The 19219-nt window shown below is 42.1% G+C and overlaps 1 protein-coding gene and 1 long non-coding RNA gene across 2 annotated transcripts in view; one reads left to right on the top strand and one right to left on the bottom strand.

The window, feature by feature from the left end:
• Nucleotides 1–710: 710 nt before the first annotated feature.
• On the bottom strand, nt 711–1894 carry LOC139080512 (uncharacterized). Its single transcript, XR_011535074.1, has 3 exons — nt 1610–1894; nt 1338–1470; nt 711–1166 (listed from the first exon to the last, which is right to left on the bottom strand). It is a non-coding gene; the product is annotated as an uncharacterized lncRNA (long non-coding RNA).
• Nucleotides 1895–2013: 119 nt separating this feature from the next.
• The window catches only part of PROSER2 (proline and serine rich 2), a 41037-nt gene continuing 23831 nt past the window's right edge, over nt 2014–19219 (top strand). The window contains exon 1 of the mRNA XM_070601409.1: nt 2014–2167. The gene's annotated coding sequence lies outside the window, so the exon portion shown is untranslated. The remainder of the gene's footprint in view (nt 2168–19219) is intronic.

Here is a 19219-nt window from a genome sequence, read left to right as displayed (position 1 = left end):
TCGCATAAGTTCAGTTGGCACAAAGGTGCCAAGACAGGGGTGCAGTGAGGACTGGAGCTAGCCTGTGCTGAGGGAGTCATACTGGGACCCTGGCTAGGTCTGCACCAGCCCAGAGGAAGGGCCACCTTTGTAGTTCCCACAAAGATCTGGCATGTGCCAGCAGGGGCTCATCTCGTCTCCCTGGCTACTTCTTGGTTGAAACCTCAAGTCTCATTTTCTCCCCTGTTCATTTCCTGCTCCTTTTCTTTTTTTTTTTTTTCTTGCCTTTTCTTTCCACCTCCTTCCTTCCTAATCCCACCATCCTTCAATTTCTTCCTTCTCTCCTCTTCATCTGTAAGAAAAGATACTGTGTAAAATTAATTTTTTCTTTTTTTTTGGTAAGGAAGATTCACCCTGAGCTAACATTTATGCCAATCTTCCTCTATTTTATACGTGGGTCGCCACCACAGCATGGCTGACGGTGGAGTAGGTCCGCACTGGGGATCCGAACCCTGGCTGCCAAAGCAGAGCAGATGAACTTAACCACTAGGCCACGGGGCCAGCCCCTAAAATTAAATTTTTACACAAAAGATAATGTGTATATTAAAATTTTTTAAGTAAACTAAAAAAAAAACTAAGCTAAACACATGTTTATACATCATAAAGCTTACCCAAGCAAAAAGAACAATAACAAAAAGAAAAAAATTCTGGGAAGCATTTATTAAAATGTCTTTTTTTTTTCTTGATCTGAGTTCCTTAGCGGCAGGGTTTGCCTATATGACCTCTCACCCGTAGGTGCTTGATATTATTTAACTTTTATAAGCCATTCATGACAAACACATTTGTATTTAACACAATATGGAACAAAATTTAAGAGGAAAAAGAAAGAACCTGAGGCCCATTATTCATCAAGGATTAAGGACTGACAGAATTGATTCTCTCCCGGATTTGGTTCAGAAAGGGGATAATAATACTCGCCTAATTAACTAGCATGTTGGGTAGATTAAAGTGCTTTGTAAACATTAATTAAAGATGCAGGGAATTAGATGAGGCCAGTGTGTTATTAGGGGAAAAGTTTTCTCCCCTTTAATCAGAAATGATTTAAGGACCAAGGAATTGGGCCCAGCCCTTAGTGCTGCCAGTGACTCAGCCATTCTGTGCAACCAGCCACTTCCTTCCTCAGTTTTCTGTAAAATGGGGATAAACACACAGCGTTTTGGAACAGAGGTTGTCATAACGTCTGCCATTTGCGTATATAACAAGCCCTTCAATTAATAAAACACCCTAACTTGCTTTCTCCCTCCTTAGAGTTGTTCCACCCTTGGAAACACTGATAATATTAATTTCCACCAACTTACAAAAGCCCTCCACAGCCAGCTATTAACTTCAGTGGGTATTTCCACAGGGAGAAAGACGTCAATAGCACCAAGCGATGGGGTCCAAAACTCTTGGACCAGCTTCTTCTCCTCTCTGAGCCTCACTGTTCCTCCTCTGTGAAATGGGGATAAGAAATCAGAAGACTGTTGTAAGGATTAGATGAAATAATGTGCTCATGTGCGACGCCGTGTCCGAAGGTAACGCGTATCCGACACACAGTGGTTATTATTATCGTCATTAAACATAAAATAACCTCTCAAAGCAGACGAGAGGAGGGGGGGAAGTCCCATCTCATTCAGCGCTCCTAAGGCAAATCCCTGTTTTTTCTCCGCGTGTGTCCCTCGGAGGGGGCTGGGGTTTCACTCAGATGGTCCCCAATTCAAACCGCGCACTGAGACCGAGGACCCCGGGGAGCGGCGGCCGCGGGGCAGCTCCGGCGCGCGGGCCTGTCCCTTTAAGAGTCCCTGGCGCGCGCTGTGTGTGTTTGGGGGACCAAGACCCGGCGGGGGAGCGCGCGCCAAGGGGGTTGGGGGGGGATGTGGGGAGCGCGCGCCAAGGGGGTGGGGGGGGATGTGGGGAGCGCGCGCCAAGGGGGTGGGGGGGGGATGTGGGGAGCGCGCGCCAAGGGGGTGGGGGGGGATGTGGGGAGCGCGCGCCAAGGGGGTGGGGAGGAGAGGAGCGCGCGGCGGGAGCGCGCGGCCTGGGACAGTCTGCGAGGCGCGCGGCGCTGACGGGCTGGCGGGCGGCGCGAGGGCTCCAGGTCGCGGTCCGGGTGGGCGCCTGCGGTGCCCCGGGAGGGAACTCCTGCGGGGTGAGTGGGGACTTTGAGGCAGGCTTAGGGCGGCGGGAGGCGCCGTGGCACGGCGGGGAGCGCGGTGGCATGTGGAGTCGGTGGGGAGGCTCGGGCTCGGGTGGGGCGAGCCCAAGGTGGAGCAGGGTCCCCCTCCCCTGGTGCCCGCTGTCCGCACGTCCCACGCCCCCTGCCCGCCGGTGGCCCCTGTGCGTGGATGTCTTCTTGGCGCGCTCCTTCTCCGACACATCGCTCGCCCCGGCTCCTGGAAGTTAGGAAAGATTCTGGGGCAATCCGACGGACCGTCGTCGACCCGGTGCCGCCTTTGATATTTCAGGGGGTCGCGTGCTCCCCGGGGCGGGGGCGGTGGGAGAAGGCGGCGTTTTCCGGCTCCGAGGTGGTCCTGTCCGGGTGCGCACGGTGGTCCGGGGAGCCTGTTGATCTTTGGGCGCGGAGCGGCCCGGGTTGTCCCTAACACCCCTTGCCCTGTCCCCGCCGCCCTTCCCGGATCCGTGCCAGGGACTCGTCGCCCCACTTGCCGCCGCGGCCCCCGAATTCCCGGAGCTCTATCCCTCCCGCCGTGGAGAGGAGGGTGGGAGCCGAATATTGGCAAGAGGTGACCAAAGCCACCTGTTACCCTTGGGTCTTGCGAAAAGTGACCAGTAGATTTTTGTCCCCACCCCCGCTCCCCAACCCCAAACCCCAGCAGGTAACTGAACCACGCGGGAACGTGTGGATCTCCGGGGTGGCCGGGGCGGGAGGGATTAAAGAAAGAGCAGAAAATGTGGCCGATGTGATGCAATTTAACAAAAGGCAATAAAATAAACTCCAGTATTTCTCCAAGGCTTTGAAAGTTTCCCAGTATTGTTTTACCGAGTCTAAATTTAAGCATCTAGCTTTTTTTTTTTTTTTTTGGTAAACCGCAGGAACTAACCTCAGAAAACTTTTAACTCTTTGCCAGGACCTAGTTGGTGCAGAGCAGAAAACTTCAAGCGAGTAAAGGAAAATGATTTTTTTTGTGTCTTTTCCCTCCTAAACAGAGTAAAACGTTCAGGTCTGTTGCTGGAGACCGTAGGAAGAAGGTTCCTTCTGGCTCCAATTTTAATGGAGAACCATTTTTTTTAATCTGTATTTCTGAAAGTTAGAGAAACACCAAAGCAGGTATAAGTGTAAACTTGAGGAAAGTGTTCCCAGGAGAAGTGTTTATTAAAGATACTTTTCTCCTTAATTTTTTTTTTTAGGCACTCCCTTCTTAGTGTTCTCGGGCGCACTAAAAAGTTTGCCCTCCAAGTTCTGTGTCTGAATGTAGCAGATTGTTTTTCTAGGTGGAGGAGGTATTTTCGTTCCTGAGGCCAATGTGGAAATACAAACAAATGCCCTATTTACTTGGGATTGGGGGGGAAGGATGGACGTTGTCTGGAATCTCTCTTGCCAGCTTTGACAGTGTATGTATGGAATCTTGTGTATTTTCTTGCCCAGACCAGTACTAGCCATTTGAAAGTGAGTGGATAGATTCCTTGCACTTCGAATGAGCTTTTCTTTGAAAACTGCAGATGCTGAGACTGTAAAAGTAACCCATTTTCTCCATCACTAGAAGTCAGAAGGGCACAATAAGAGGGATCATTTAGAGAAGGTTGGAAAGAGGAGAGATGCTTTTAAGAAAATTTGAGTGTGTTTGACTCGGTGATGTCCCGAGTGAGTGAGTCCCCCTTTGTGGCAGGGGGATTTGCATGTTTGGGTGCAGGCCCTGCGTGTTTATTAATTCATTCAGCAATATTTGCAGACTGACCACCTCCAGGGGCCTGAGCACGAAGCCAGTCATTGGGCTCACAAACATATCTAGATAAGCGCCATGCTGCCCGAACTGATTAAAACCAGATCAGGTAAGCCTTCATAAGGAGACGAACGTACTCCTGGCCCTGGTTCCAAAGTTCTCAGACACCTGAGGAGTGCGTAGATGGCACCCTGTGTTGATTCTGAAGATCATCTCAGATAACAGCAAGAACTAGAGACCTGAAGGGAGAGCCGTGAAAGGCTTGGGTGGAGAAGAGCTCACAACAGGGGATCCTCTGGAACACAGAGTTCAGGCGCATCTTATCTGCATGGTTGTGGGACAGCCGCCAGTGGCATGGAGGCCATTGAGGGAGAGGTGCTGGGGAATCCTAGGAGCATCCTAGAACTTGAGCTTGTCGCTTGGCTGGTGAAGGGCAGCATCTCGTTTCCGTTTCCATTGGCCTGTCTGGTGGTGGTGGCAGCTGCCTAGCTGCCCGTGTGCTCTAAGGAGGATGGGCTAGGCACCTGGACCTCTGAGAAACTGCAGCGTTCCCCTCGGGGATCTCTGAGCCAGTCTGCTGGTCATGGTCGAACAGTGTTCGCATTGACACAGTGGGGTCAAGGTGGTGGAATCACAGGGACAGGCGCACCTGCCAGTGATGCCGTGGTTCCCCTTTTGGACTCACAGCATCAATCGTGAAACCTGTTTTGAGAAAGTAGGTGCTGGGTTTATAATCCGTGCAGTCCGGATTGTGGTAAGGAATGTGTGGGGCAGAACATCCCGCCTTATTGCAGAGGGATATGACAGCTCTTTGTGAATACACGTCTTCAAATTGGACATTTCCAAAGGCCCCAGCTCTGGGGACACGTAATTCTCTTTATTTTTTTATTGTGGTGAAATACATGGAACATTAAATTTATCATTTTAAAGTGTACAAATCAATGGCATTAAGTCCATTCACAATATATGTGATTGAGAAGAATGGTTCAGTTTTTTTTTCTGTAGAGGTCTACAGGTGTCCGTTAAATGAACCTTATTCATTGCATTATTCCTCACTGACTTTGTGTCTACTTAACATGTCAGTAATTGAGAGAGGTATATTGACAAATCCCACTATAAAGAGGGATTTGTCAATATCTCCTTGTATTTTTGAGCTAAAAAATATTCTGCGACTATTTGTGCATACAACTTTCTATTTTTACATCTAACGGTATGCATTCGTAAGTTTATATTGTTAGAAATACAGCGTCTAATAGGAATTGAACTTTATCATTACATAGTTACCTTTATCACTAATGAGGATCTTTGTGTTAAAGTCTATTTTGCCTGATATAAGGTAGCCAGAAGAGATCTTTTTGGTGTTGCTGTTGTGAATATTTGCTTGATGTATTTTTTTCCATCCTTTTTATTTTCTTTTAAATATCTTTCTTGAGGTATAATTGACATTCAATAAACTACACATATTTAAAGTGTAAGAAAAAGTACATTCACAATGTGGTGTAGCTGTCACCACTGTCTAGTTCCAGAACTTTTTCATCACCCAACAAGGAAACTCTGTCCTCATTAGCAGTCACTGCCCATTTCCTCCCACCCCAGCCCCTGGCAAGCACTAAGCTCTCTGCTTTCTTTCTTATGGATTTACCTGTTCTGGATAATTCATATAAATGGAATCATACAATATGTGGCCTTTTGTGTCTGGCTTCTTTCACTTAACAATGCTTTCAGGATTCTGCCATGTTCTCTAGCATGTATCAGCGCCTCATTCCTTTTTATGGCCGAATAATAGTCCATTGTAAGGATGTGCCACAGTGTATTTATCCATTCTTCAGTTCTTGCACATTTGGGTTGTTTCAACCTTTTGGCTCTTGTGTGTAGTGCTGCTGTGAACATTTGTGTAAGGTTGTTGTCTGAATACTTGTTTTCAGTTCTTTTGGGTCTATACCTATGAGTGGAATTCCTGAGTAATTTACAATTCTGTTGAGTATTCACCAAACTGTCTTCCATGGTAGCTGTATCATTTTACATTCCAACCAGCAATGTATGAGGGGTCCAGTTTCTCCACATCCTCACCAGTACTTGTTGTTTTCCATGGTTTTTTTTAAAATTGCCATCCTTGTGGGCATGAAGTGGTATCTCATTGTGGTCTTGATTTGCCTTTCTTTAATGACTAACCTTGTTGAGCATCTTTTTATGTGCATATTGGCCACTTGTCGATCTTCTTTGGAGAAGTATCTGTTCGGGGACTTGATTCTCTTTCGTAGTAGCTTTTCTATCACCAAAATCTAGCATGCGACTAAGTGTAGTTATTATTATAGGGCTTGGTTTGTATATTATTTTCCTTCTCAAACCTTCATTGTGTTGTTTTGGGTTTGTTTTTTTTTTCCCTGGTTTCTCTTTCAGGTTTCTGCCGCCCCTCCCAGGAGACTAGTTGTCTGGCTAGTGCTTTGGAATATTTACTCTTCTGCCTGTTTTAGTTATTGATCCTGAGGCCCTGGATGTTCATCTGTTCGTTCCGTGGTGTCTATGGACTGCCTGGCTCCCGCGGTGCCCTCAGCGCTGAGCTAGCACTGTGTATGCAAACGTGTCAGTCCTCAGATCCTTCTCTCTTCGATGTTTGCACACTACATTTTGTTTCCTAAAATTAAAAGGTTAATAGAGCCTGGCAGAGGCAAAAAGCACAGCTCTCAACTCAGGTTTCATCACCCGAGAGCAGTGTAACCACAGAGTTCACCACTTGACCTTTCCGCAACCTGGTTTCCTGGTCCGTAATATGTGGGGCAGGATAAATGACTTCTCAGGCCCTCTCAGACCTTGAACCTGGAGATTATAAATTAATGACTCGCCATAGCTTTATTAACAAACCTAATTCTGAGTGTATTTAAAATAGTTTATTTTGTACAACTTACTTAAAGGAAGTGTGTGTGAAAAAAAGATGTCTATGCTCTTGTCTACTGGACTAAACAGGTTGAGTTTGGTCGATTCCTGCCTTCCAAAATGGTGCATTTGGCGTTTTCTGTAAAGATTCAGAGGATTGAAGAGCTTTAGTGAACATTTAAGTTCCTACTGTGCTAGGCACAGCAGGGAATATAGAGATGAACAAGGTGTCGTCCCTGCCCTGAGAAATTTCGGATCCAGCAAAGGAGACAGGATCAATGTGGAATATGAGTCAATCACAGAGGCCCACAAGCCTTTTGGGAGCAGAGGACAGACCTGTTCTTTCTTTCAGGCGTGTCGGAACATCTGTTGGAGAATGTGACATTAGAGCTGGGCCAAGAAGGAGAGGATAGGGAAAAATTAGGATGGTAGAATTGTGGCTTTGATGATCAGGCTGAGGGGGTTAGCCTTGAATCCGGGGGCATTAACCATTGAAGGTTCATGGGTTAGGGTTATGATAGCCGATCTTGTTTTCTGGCTTTTCTGCAGAGCAGACATTTGTACACGGGGGGAATAACTCAAAGTTGAATGGGATGTTCAGGGTTGGGGAAGGGAAGCTAGAAATAGGAAGATAGAGATAAGATGGTACAAACAAGGGGATGGTACCGAAAATGTCGAACGTCAAATAGAAATTTTTGGTGCAAAAAAAGTTGCAAAAAGCGTTCTTCTAGAGTGGAGAGCTAAGGACCTAGATCCAGCTCTTTCTGACTTGCCAAATCGTGGGAGAGCCTTTGGACTTCAATTTCTTCCTATGCCGAATTGTCCTTCCTCTGCTGTGCGTCCTCCACACACTAGATAAGCAGTGAACGTGTTGTCTCAGCTCCTACTCACGCAGGCAACTTCATTTTTTTGAATCAGTTATCTTTAAAGTGTATGTGAGGTGAATATGTTGTGTTAGACTTTTTTCCTGTTGATTCCTATTGTGATTTGATTTGATTTATTATTTTGTGTGTGTGTGAGGACGATTAGCCCTCAGCTAACTCTGTTGCCCATCTTCCTCTGTTTTATGTGGGATGCTGCCACAGTGTGGCGTGTGGCTTGACAAGCGGTGCTAGGTCCACGCCTGGGATCCGAACCTGCAAACCCCGGGCCACCGAAGCAGAGCATGTGAACTTAACCATTCTGCCACTGGGCCAGCCCCTCTATTGTGATTTTAGAAGTATCATCTAAGGAAAATCATTTTAGCATCAACATGTAATAATACCATACTTAAACCAAAATTTCATTTCATGGAACCCTTCACGTTTTTACATTGTTAACTATCAATTCAATTCCAAAAACATTAGGTTAACTATATATAATTACTGATATTCAACTATTTTTTGACCTACACAAATGACATAGTATGATTCTATCTAATCCTTGGGCCAGCTGTGGGCCAGCTGTCAGACTCTTCCCTTTTCAACCATTGTAAGAATGTAGTCGGTGAACTTGAAAATTCATATAAAAATACTGTGTGTTTAACTATTGTATTTCTTAGCTGATTCCCGTGTCATCGGGATGGTAGTTGTTACAGAAGGTGTTCCCAGGAGGTATCTAGTAAGAGTCTGGGAGACAGGAGCCTCTGTATATATGTCCACTGGATAAACGGTCTTGTTCTTTTCCCCAAACAAGGCTGGCTAAGAGATTTGGGGAGATGGGGTTAAAAGTCGGATACAGTTCATTGACCCAGCAGGAGGCCTGGTGTGAGCTTTGCTGGTTTGGATGTAAATCTGTTCAAGTTGAGATAAGATATGTAAACCAGAGCTGGCTCCCCGTCTAACCAGGTGTTAGAAATACCAGCGCTAAGGGGACAGGCTCAAAGGCAGCTTTGGTTTTGTTATGAGGATGAATGAAAAATTCAGCTAAGAATTTTGAGCTTCTCAGAAAAAAAAAAAGGCATTGTAAAACAATAAGGTATAATTCTTACTTCCAGGCAAGGACTGCATTTTATCTCACCAGTGTAGCCATACTGGGTACTCTGGTACTAGCTGCTGAATAAATAAAGAGAAAGCACACAAACTTGTTTAACCAGAGAAGAACAACTTAAAATGGGATTTTCTTCTATTTTTTTTAATTTGCTAAAGAATCCAGAAACATAATACAGAAATACAGAAACAGGCATATAGGATGTCAGTTTCTTAAAAATAAGCATAAAAATTTGAAGTGGCTGCCTTTGCAAACATTTCATCAGATAGAAGTTGATTTTACTCTTTTTGATGCTTTTCTGTTTCCTTTGTCCTGGGTCATTACTTTTTTTTTTTTCTGGGTCATTACTTTTTGTTACTGGGAACTGAACTGAAATCCCGGCCAAGCTGTTTGCAGGTGAGGTTTTAGTTGGGGAGATCTGATTTGCATATCTTCTGTGCAGGATCCATGGTAAAGGACCGAAGGACTGAAGGAGGTTCTTCCCTCAGGGCCTGCTCCCCAGCCGGGCTGGGGTGAGGCCTCACCAGTGAACTTGTTTGCTTGAGTGTGGGCGAATCAATTACTTTCATGTGGTGCATGGCCCTAAGTAAATTACCGCCTCCTGTTAATAGTTGAAACTATTCACAATTGAAACCGTCTGAAGTCAACCTTTTCTGCATTGTTCAGAAAGAGCTTTTCAAAAAAAAAAATTTTAATGAAAGCACGGTAATTCTTCTGGAGAAGTAAAATTACTACCCTTTTTAATGTTTCATTGTATTTAATACCCTTGAGGGGCACAGTGTGAGGCCCTAAATTCTTACAGAAGACATCTCAGAAGTAAGGAAAAATCCCAATTCAGAGAAAAAGCAAAATCATATGAAGAGGATGCTAAACCATTGACCCACAGCAGCCTTCTAAAACTCCGGAACGAAACGAACTCTTCCCTCCCAGCAGCAACCAGCTTCTTCTCCCTGGAGAAGAATGTTCCTTTGATCTTCAGTGCTGGGATCCAGGCCTAGTTTACTAAATGGCTTAGTGAATATTTTTGGAAGCTTTCTTTTCTTTCCAAGGTTTTTGTTTACTTTTCTTTTCTTTTGTTGTTGTTGTTGTTGTTGCTTTTCATTATTGTTTTATTTGTATTTTATAACAGTTGGAAAATTTATTTTCAAATATACATTGGAGAGTATTTTTTTTATTAAGGTTATGAAAGGTAACATCCTTGTGAAATTACAGTTGTACATCATTATTAGTCATGTTGTAGGTACACCATTTCACCTCTAGTGCCCTCCCCACCCACTTTTCCCCTGGCAACCACCGATCGGTTCTCTTTGTCCATATGTTAACTACCACCTATGAGTGGAGTCATACAGAGTTCGTCTTTCTCTCTCTGGCTTATTTCACTCAACATAATACCCTCAAGGTCTATCCATGTTGTTGTGAATGGGACGACTTTGTCCTTTTTTATGGCTTAGTAGTATTCCATTGTCTATATATACCACGTCTTCTTTATCCAATCATCAGTTGCTAGGCACGTAGGTTGGTTCCATGACTTGGCTATCGTGATGAATAACATAGGGGTGCATGGAACTTTTGGAATTGCTGATTTCAGGTTCTTAGGATAGATACCCAGTAGTGGGATGGCTGGGTCATAAGGTATTTCTATTCTTAACTTTTTGAGGAATCTCCATACTGTTTTCCATAGTGGCTGCACCAGTTTGCATTCCCACCAACAGTGTATGAGGGTTCCCTTTTCTCCACAGCCTCTCCAACATTTGTCACTCTTGGTTTTGGATATTTTTGCCATTCTAACAGGTGTAAGGTGATATCTTAGTGTAGTTTTGATTTGCATTTCCCTGATGATTAGTGATGATGAGCATCTTTTCATGTGTCTATTGGCCATCCGTATATCTTCTTTGGGGAAATGTCTGTTCATGTCCCCTGCCCATTTTGTAATTGGGTTGTTTGATTTTTTATTGTTGAGTTGTGTGAGTTCTTTGTATATTATGGAGATTAACCCTTTGTTGGATAAATAACTTGTGAATATTTTTTCCCAATTAGTGGGCTGTTTTTTTGTTTCAATCCTGTTTTCCCTTGCCTTGAAGAAGCTCTTTAGTCTGATGAAGTCCCATTTGTTTATTCTTTCTATTGTTTCCCTCTTGTGAAGGGTTATGGTGTCCAAAAAGATTCTTTTGAAGCTGATGTCAAAGAGTGTACTGCCGATATTCTCTTCTAGAAGACTTATTGTTTCAGGCCTCATCTTTAGGTCTTTGATCCATTTTGAGTTTATTTTAGTAAATGGTGAAAAAGAATGGTTGATTTTCATTCTTTTACATGTGGCTGTCCAGTTTTCTCAGCACCATTTGTTGAAGAGACTTTCTTTCCTCCATTGTAGGCCCTCAGCTCCTTTGTCAAAGATTAGCTGTCCATAGATGTGTGGTTTTATTTCTGGGCTTTCAATTCTGTTCCATTGATCTGTGCATCTGTTTTTGTACCAGTACCATGCTGTTTTGATTACTGTAGCTTTGTAGTATGTTTTAAAGTCAGGGATTGTGATGCCTCCAGCTATGTTCTTCTTTCTCAGGATTGCTTTAGCAATTTGGGGTCTTTTGTTGCCCCATATGAATTTTAGGATTCTTTGTTCAATTTCTGTAAAGAATGACATTGGAATTCTGATTGGGATAGCGTTGAATCTGTAGATTGCTTTAGGTAGTATGGACATTTTAACTATGTTTATTCTTCCAATCCATGTGCATGGAATGTCTTTCCATCTCTTTATGTCGTCGTCGATTTCTTTCAAGAAAGTCTTGTGGTTTTCTTTGTATAGATCTTTCACTTCCTTGGTTAAATTTATCCCAAGGTATTTTATTCTTTTTGTTGTGATCGTGGATGGGATTGAGTTCTTGAGATCTTTTTCTGTTAGTTCATTGTTAGCATATAGAAATGCTACTGCTTTATGTATGTTGATTTTATACCCTGCAACTTTGCTCTGGTTGTTGATTGTTTCTAATAGTTTTTCTATGGATTCTTTGGGGTTTTCTATATATAAGATCATGTCATCTGCAAATAGCGAGAGTTTTACTTCTTCGTTGCCTATTTGGATTCCTTTTATTTCTTTTTCCTGCCGAATTCCTCTGGCCAAAACCTCCAGTACTATGTTGAATAAGAGTGGTGAAAGTGGGCATCTTTTCTTTTGTTTTTACGGTATGCTTTTTGGTGAGGAAGATTGGCCCTGAGCTAACATCTGTTGCCAATCTTCCTCTTTTTTTCTTTTTTCTCTCCAAAGGCCCAGTACATAGTTGTTTATCCTAGTTGTAAGTCCTTCTAGTTCTTCTGTGTGGGATGCTGACGCAGCACAGCCTGATGAGCAGTGCGTAGGCCCACACCCAGTGTCTGAACCAGAGAACCCCGGGCCACCAAAGCGGAGCAAAGGAACCCAACCAGCACACCACCAGGCCGGCCTTGGTTTTGGTTTTCTTGACGTTGAGAAAGAGCCCAAACTAAAGAATAGTTCCTACATATTTATTTCACTTCAGCCTGTTCATTCGTGTAGAGGCCCATTTTGAAGCTGGTTCTGGTTACAGATTGCTCCTGTAGACGCGCACACTCCTGCGCTCACACTGACGTTTGTCACATGTGAAGATGGAGACGCGTTACTGGTTTAGTGTGTCTGATACGTTTACTGGGGCCAACTTGTTACATGTTGTTGTTTGTGAAGCTAAGGGGAGCATCTCCTCTGTGGCTGTGTTTAAGTTACTCCCCTAGGTGCCCCCATGTGCCCCTGATGAGTTGAATGAGAATCTTTGCTCTTAAATTTGAAGGATTTGGTCAATAAATACAATAGAGGGATAAAGGATGGTTACCACAATGAGGTTAACATGTTTGAAACGACTCCTGAGTGTTTAAGCTTTTCTTTTAGATCAAAGGTCTGTTTTAAGAATACTCTAATTTCTTTAAAAAAATAAGGTGGTTTTAGTGTTTCAAAATATAATTTTTTAAGTAGGGAATATTGTCTATATTTTGTGACAAATATTTTCTAAAACCCTCTGGCTATACTAAAAGAGAAAGAGCTTTGCCTATAAGGAGCTTATCCGTAATCTAATTAAGGAAGGAAGAGTTACATGCAGAATGAAAGCTGATGTGATCAGCTGTATCTGAGTGACAAGGATGGTGTTATGTAGTTCCCAGATGGTGGAATGTGAACAGTCAGTGCTGAAGGAGCCAGGCAGAGAGGTCATGACGAAGAGCATCATGAAGGAAGGTTCGACAAAGACTAGTTTAGCTTTTGAGCTGGGCTTTGAAGACTGGGAGGAGAGTGATGGGGAGGCAGTCAAATTGTGGCTCCCAGTTGAGCAGAACAGGAAGGAGATCCAATTGGATAAAAGAGTTGATATCATGGAAAATAAGGCTAAAGAGCTAAGGCCAGATTCTAGGGGACACTTTAAAGGCCTAGTTCTTACAGAGAGGTTCCTGGGCAGTATAGATTAGGAAAATGAAAACTGTGCCAACGTTGATGTGCTTGTGGTACCAAAGATAACCCAGGATTCCAGAAAAATTATTTAAGTACTTGCAATTCACTGGCGAATATTGCCCTGAGTATTTGCTTTATTTTTAACAAAGTTTTAGAGCGTAGAAAACTTTAGGACCAACAGCTGCTTGTACCTCTCTGCTGGGTCAGCTCTGTACTTTTGTGTCTCTCTGTGCATCCTTGGTCCAGCGAGGGATGGAAGATTGAGAGACTGTACTCTCTGTAACACTGGAATTGGAACTGAGACTTGGGCTCAGAATGACCAGATGTGTTGTGATAACTATGGTAAAATCATTTTTATGGAGTTAGTCTAGAATTATTTTTAGAGGAGAAATGCACTGGTTCATTTAGTCTAGGAATTTTGTTAAAGCCCTAATTAAGTTGAATAATAGAAAAGAAAGAATATCAGTACTCAGTTTCCTTTTAACTCATGGGTTGGGTGAATAAAACAATATAAAAGAGTTATGGCATCATTCATAGCTTCATCTTCTAGTTAATTTCTTATTGTAAAATTCATGTTTGTTTGCACACGTTATTTACATGAAAATAGGATTTAACACAGAACCAGATGGAAAACCATAAAAGTGGACTCCCATCTTCTTTGTTCACGTGCATCGGCAGAGTGCCGATCACATCAGTCCCGCTTCAGATGAATGAATGTCGTCAAGAGCTACTAGCATGAAGGCCGACAATGGCTATTTTGTGTTTACTGATTGTCTCATCTGAGTATGTCCAGTTCATCAAAAATGGCGTTCTCTTTATTTTCACCCACTGTTACCCACATGAAAAAGCCCATTCATGATAATGAACTATGGTGACTCAAAAACGGTTCCCACTGTGAATCTCTTTCATTTTTAATGTTCTTGAAGGTCAAGAGAGACGTATCTTTTTGAAAGTGGCTTGGCTGTTACATCATCATATTAGGATTTCTCAGGATGTAGCTCTAAAGATAGTTTCTTTCCTAAGATTGTTTTTCTCGGTTCAAAATTCCTGTGAGTGGAAGGCGGAGAGAATGAGATGATCAAAGAGTAGGACTTGGGTGGCGCTGTGACTCTGTCCTGGTGTATTTACAGGTGCGCACATTGGCCCCGTCCTAGTGCACAGCCTGACGCGGGAAGGGGGATATTTTTAAGAAGCTTATTTCTACCCCTTTCTCGGCTAAGCGGTGCTTCTGCTGACTACCTTAGCATGGTTGGTTAATAGTGGGTGTCTGGACAGTGGACGAGGGTGTGTAAACCCCTATCATGGGTTCAGAATCCTAATACTCGACCTGGATCCTTCTTTTGTGGAGGGTTTACCTTGGCAGTGGGTTGGAGCGGTTCTCGTTTTAAGGTGTAATATAGACACGCTCAGCAACATTAGTTCCACATCACTGGGTTAAGGTGGAGAGTTGTTCCAGTTGTGTGCAGAACTGGCAGAGACAGTAATTGCCCTTGTGACCCTGTTTAGCCTGCCTGTAGGGACTCAAAGTCTTAGAAGATATGACCCCCTTCCCCCGACCTGGTGGGTACAAAGCCTCATAGTTGAATGTGAGGGAACTTAATATGTTGGCTCCATCTTAGATTCTTCCGTAAATTGGATCAGGTCAACCTTTCCCTGGTTAATCTTGAGCTAAGTTGTGATCCTAGAAAAGTTTATCTTCAGGGTTTTTTCCTCCTTCCTGTTAAAGCCATGCCATCTTCAGTGCTCCCCTCCTCTTTTGCCTCAGGGTTTCTAGATTGCGTATGTCTTCTCTTCCCTCATTAAACCAGAAGTCATCTGTCTTATATGATCTCCTTAGATACGGGGCTTTTAAAGGTTCCCAGGTGATAAATAATCTGACAAATCGTTACTCTTCAAACCCCCAGGAAATCTTCCGTTTCTATTTTTCCAGCAGTGGGCGTTAGGGGCCCAAAGAAACAGGCGGGTACCCTTCAGTGGATGAAGCAGACCAGGCATATACGTGCTACAGGACAATCGAATTGTGCCCCCACTCACCCACCCCTCCCATCATTGGTGTATGTTCCTGGATATGGATGTCATGTATGGATACAGTGCCATGTGCATTTTAAATGTATATAAATAGAATTGTGCTAAGAATCTAATTATAGCTTTTACTCAATGCATTTTAAGATCTAGCCATGCCATTGTCCCATTGATTGCTTCTGACTGGTGCACGGTATTCCCCAATAAAAGCATTTACCATGTTTTTACTTATTCTTGGAGTTCATAGTGGGTGGTGAGCCTAGATTGCTAGGAGCTCTACTCTACTGCAGGTGACACTATGATAACCATGCTTGTTTGTGTTCCCTTCTACACCTGGGACAGAATTCTCTGGAGTAGATTGAGCGGTGAGCTTTTTGGCTCATAGGATACACCGAGTTTCTCTAAGTACTGCCAGATTGCTCTAGAGAACGGTTGAATTACTTTAACACTCCCAGCAGTGGTACATGAAGGTTCCTGTCTCCCCACATTTCTTGCTCATACTTGCTGCTTTTTAATTATCTAATTTTTGCCAATCCAGTAGGTATAAAATAATGTCTTATGGTGGTTTTAACTTGTACTTTTTTGTTTGCTGGTAAGGTTGAACCTGTCTCCTATACTTCTTAGTCATTTGGGTTTTCTCTTTTGTGAAATGCCTAATCGTATTCCTTTGTTCATTTTTTTTTCTGGTGGGTTTCCTGTCTTTCTGGTGGACTTAAAAGTTTTTCTTATATTCTAGGTGTCAATTTCTTTTATTAGACATAGTAAACGTCTTCTACCAGCTGCTTTTCTGTTAACGTTGTCTGTGGTGTCCTTAATTTTTATGTAGATAGATTCATTGAAATTTTCTCCTTGTGGTTTGTATGTTTTGAGTCCTAATGAATAGAAAGATCAATAGAGCAGAATAGGAAATTCAGAAATAGCACCTAAGACATAAACATTTAGTGTAAAATAATATTTAGTATTTCAAAATGTGGAAAAGAGGAATTTTTTCAATTCTTGGCATTAGAGCAGTTGGGTGGCCCTCTTGGCGTGGGAGTGGGGAATTAGTTCTCTGCTTCACACTATACACTAATGTAAATTCAAGTTGGATCAGATGTTTAAGTAGGAAAAGTGAAACCATAAAAATGCTAAGTAGAAAATATGGGAGGTATTTTATGTGTATTCTTAGAATAGGAAAGGCCTTGCTAGGTTTGCAAAACCCATAAGGCATAGACAAAAAGAGTGATGCATTCAACCATATAAAAATAAAAAATTCTTCTGGTCAAATTACAAATTAAGAAAAAGTGTTTGCAACTTACATCAAACAGTGTCTGGACTTTCTAGTCTGTTTCGTTGGTCTGTGTGTCTACCCTACTACCAGCACCGTGTGTCCTAATTACTGTTACTTTATAATCACTGTGGGAATCCGATAAGGCCCGTTCCCCCACCTTCTTAGGAGCCTCATTATTGTTCATAACCCTTCATTCTTCCTAATCTTTTTTTCTCCTTTTTTTTTTTTGTCTCTAAAAAATTTAAAAATCAGCCTGTTGGATTTCTGCAAGAACAACTGTATGTTTGATTTTCATTGCTCTCTTAGCTGCACTGCCCAATAGAGCTTCCTAGGATGATGGAAGTTTTCCACTACTTAATTCACTAATACTTGAAATGTGGCTAGTACAGCGGAGGAACGGAATCTTTTATTTTAATTTAATTTAAATTTCAATAACTACATGTAGCTAGAGTCTGTGGGACAGCCCGCATCTATTGATTCTGTGCAATTCAATTTTAGGAGAATAGCTATCTTTATGATATTGAATCTCCCAGTCCTAAATATGTTATCTCTTTGTTAATTTCTGTATTGACTTTCAATAACATTTTATCTTTTTCCAAAAAAGTTTGTGCATCTTTTGTTAAATATATTTCTAAGTAAAATATTATATACATACATATATGCATATACTATGCTATTTTTAATGGTATCTTTTTTTAGTTATTTATGGCTAGTATATAGAAATTGATTTTTTTTAAATTGATTTATATCTAGTGAGTTTGTTAAACTCTCCTTGATTCTAATAATTTATAAGATTCTTTGGAGTTTTCTACAAAGACTGTAATTATCTGTGAATAATGACATTTGTGTTTCTTACATTTCAGTCGTAGATTTTTTTTCCTTGCCTTATATGTGGGTTAGGACTTAAAATACAGTGTAAAATAGGAGTGGCCATAATGGGAGTAGTTTTCATGTTTTACCTAATATTAAATATGATGTTTGCTATAATTTTTATGGATATCTTTTATTGGGTTAAGCATGTTCTCCCCTCATAATTTGTGACATTTAAACGAATTATGCATAATGTTAAATTCATCAAATGCTTTTTTGTCGTCTCTTGAGATGATTATATGATTTTTCTCCTTTAATCTGTTAATGTGCTACATTATATTGGAAAATTAATGTTATGCCAACCTCACATTCTGGGGATTAACTCATCTTCATCATTATTTGTTTTCTAGACCAGCCTACTGATCGTTTTGTTGTGGACTTTTTGCATCTGTGTTCATGAATGAAACTGACCTGTAATTTTGTCTTTCTCGTACATTCTTTGGGTTTTGATATCAAGGCTTTAACGGCCTCAAAATGAGATGAGTTTGTTTCTTCTTGTTCTCTTCTCTGGAAAAGCTTGTTTCGGCTCGGAGTTGTTTGTTCCTTGAATTCTTGATAGAACTCTCCAGCAAAACTTTCTGGATCTCCTGTTTTCAGTGTTGTAAGATTTTTATCTACTGATCCATTTTCTTTAACAGTTATAGGAGTATTCAGATTTTTTGTTTTATCCTTGAATAAGCTTCAATGAGATATTCTTTTAGGAATTTGTCCATTTCATCTATGTTTTCAAATTTACTGGCATAAAATTATTCATAATATCCTCTTTTCAATGTCTGTGGTAACTGTCATTATGTTCCTCTTCATTCTGACATTGTTTATATGACTTTTTCCTTGATTAGTTCTGCCAAAACTTTGTCAATTTTATTAGCATTTTCAAAACACTCAGTTGTGAAATTTAGTTCTCTATTGTATGAGAGAGTAGCTGTGTGAAGAGGGTTGCTTGACTGAGGCTCTGTTCCCAGGTAGAAGGACACACCGACCTTGAGGGGCCTGGCAGGAGGGAGCTGGCAGCCTGACTGTCCTGCCAGAGTGTCCCCTTCGCTGATCTCAGCCAGAAGCCAGAAGGCAAGGGTGGTCTGTGATGTACTCCTGCATCCCGAGGCAGGGGAGCAGGCTGGAAACGATGGAGAATGGATTTTCAGGAGGGGAGATCTGTCATGCTCAGAATGTCCCATATATAGTATCTTTCATCGATTCTGGAAAATTCTCAGCCGTTTTCTCTTTAAACTTTGCTCTGCCTCACTCTCTCTCCTCCCTCTGGAACTCCAGTTAAACATGAACCACAAACATAAACATAAACCTTTTCACTCTGCTCTGTCCCTAACCCATCTTTCTGATTGTTTGCGTCTTTCTCTTTGCGACATTCTGGATAAATAACAGATCTCTTCAGATCTGTTTTCCTGCCTGCCTTCTCTCTTCAGCTGCATTTAATCTTCTGTTTATCCCATCCACTGAGTTTTTTAATTGTCATTAAATTCTTCTTTTGAAAAAGTTCGATTTGGTTCTTTTTCAAATTACCCTGGTCATTTTTTATGATAATACGATTTCCTTCTGCCAGTCCTTGGAAGAGAGAGGAGGCAACAGTGTTTTTCAGATTTTATCCAGCATCTAAAAAGATCCTATTATATCTGGGCAGACGGGCCAGCCAGGCTGTCTAGTCCCTAGACTGCTAGGAAGGAAGGTTTTTGCTTCTCTTTTCCCCAGCTCTTCTCCTTAGCTAATTAATAGGCTCAAGCTTTTCCTATTCTTAAAAACAAAACAAGCAAACTAAACCAAAAGATGACTCAAAAAACCTTTCGTCAGCCCTGTTGTCCTCTGTGGCTGCTGCCTTCTCTTTCTGTCTCCTGT

Source organism: Equus przewalskii, chromosome 30 (assembly GCF_037783145.1).
Source record: "Equus przewalskii isolate Varuska chromosome 30, EquPr2, whole genome shotgun sequence".
Classification (NCBI taxonomy): Eukaryota; Metazoa; Chordata; class Mammalia; order Perissodactyla; family Equidae; genus Equus; species Equus przewalskii.
The sequence above is the reverse complement of the archived record's forward strand: the minus strand, read 5'-3'. Positions and strand labels throughout refer to the sequence as shown.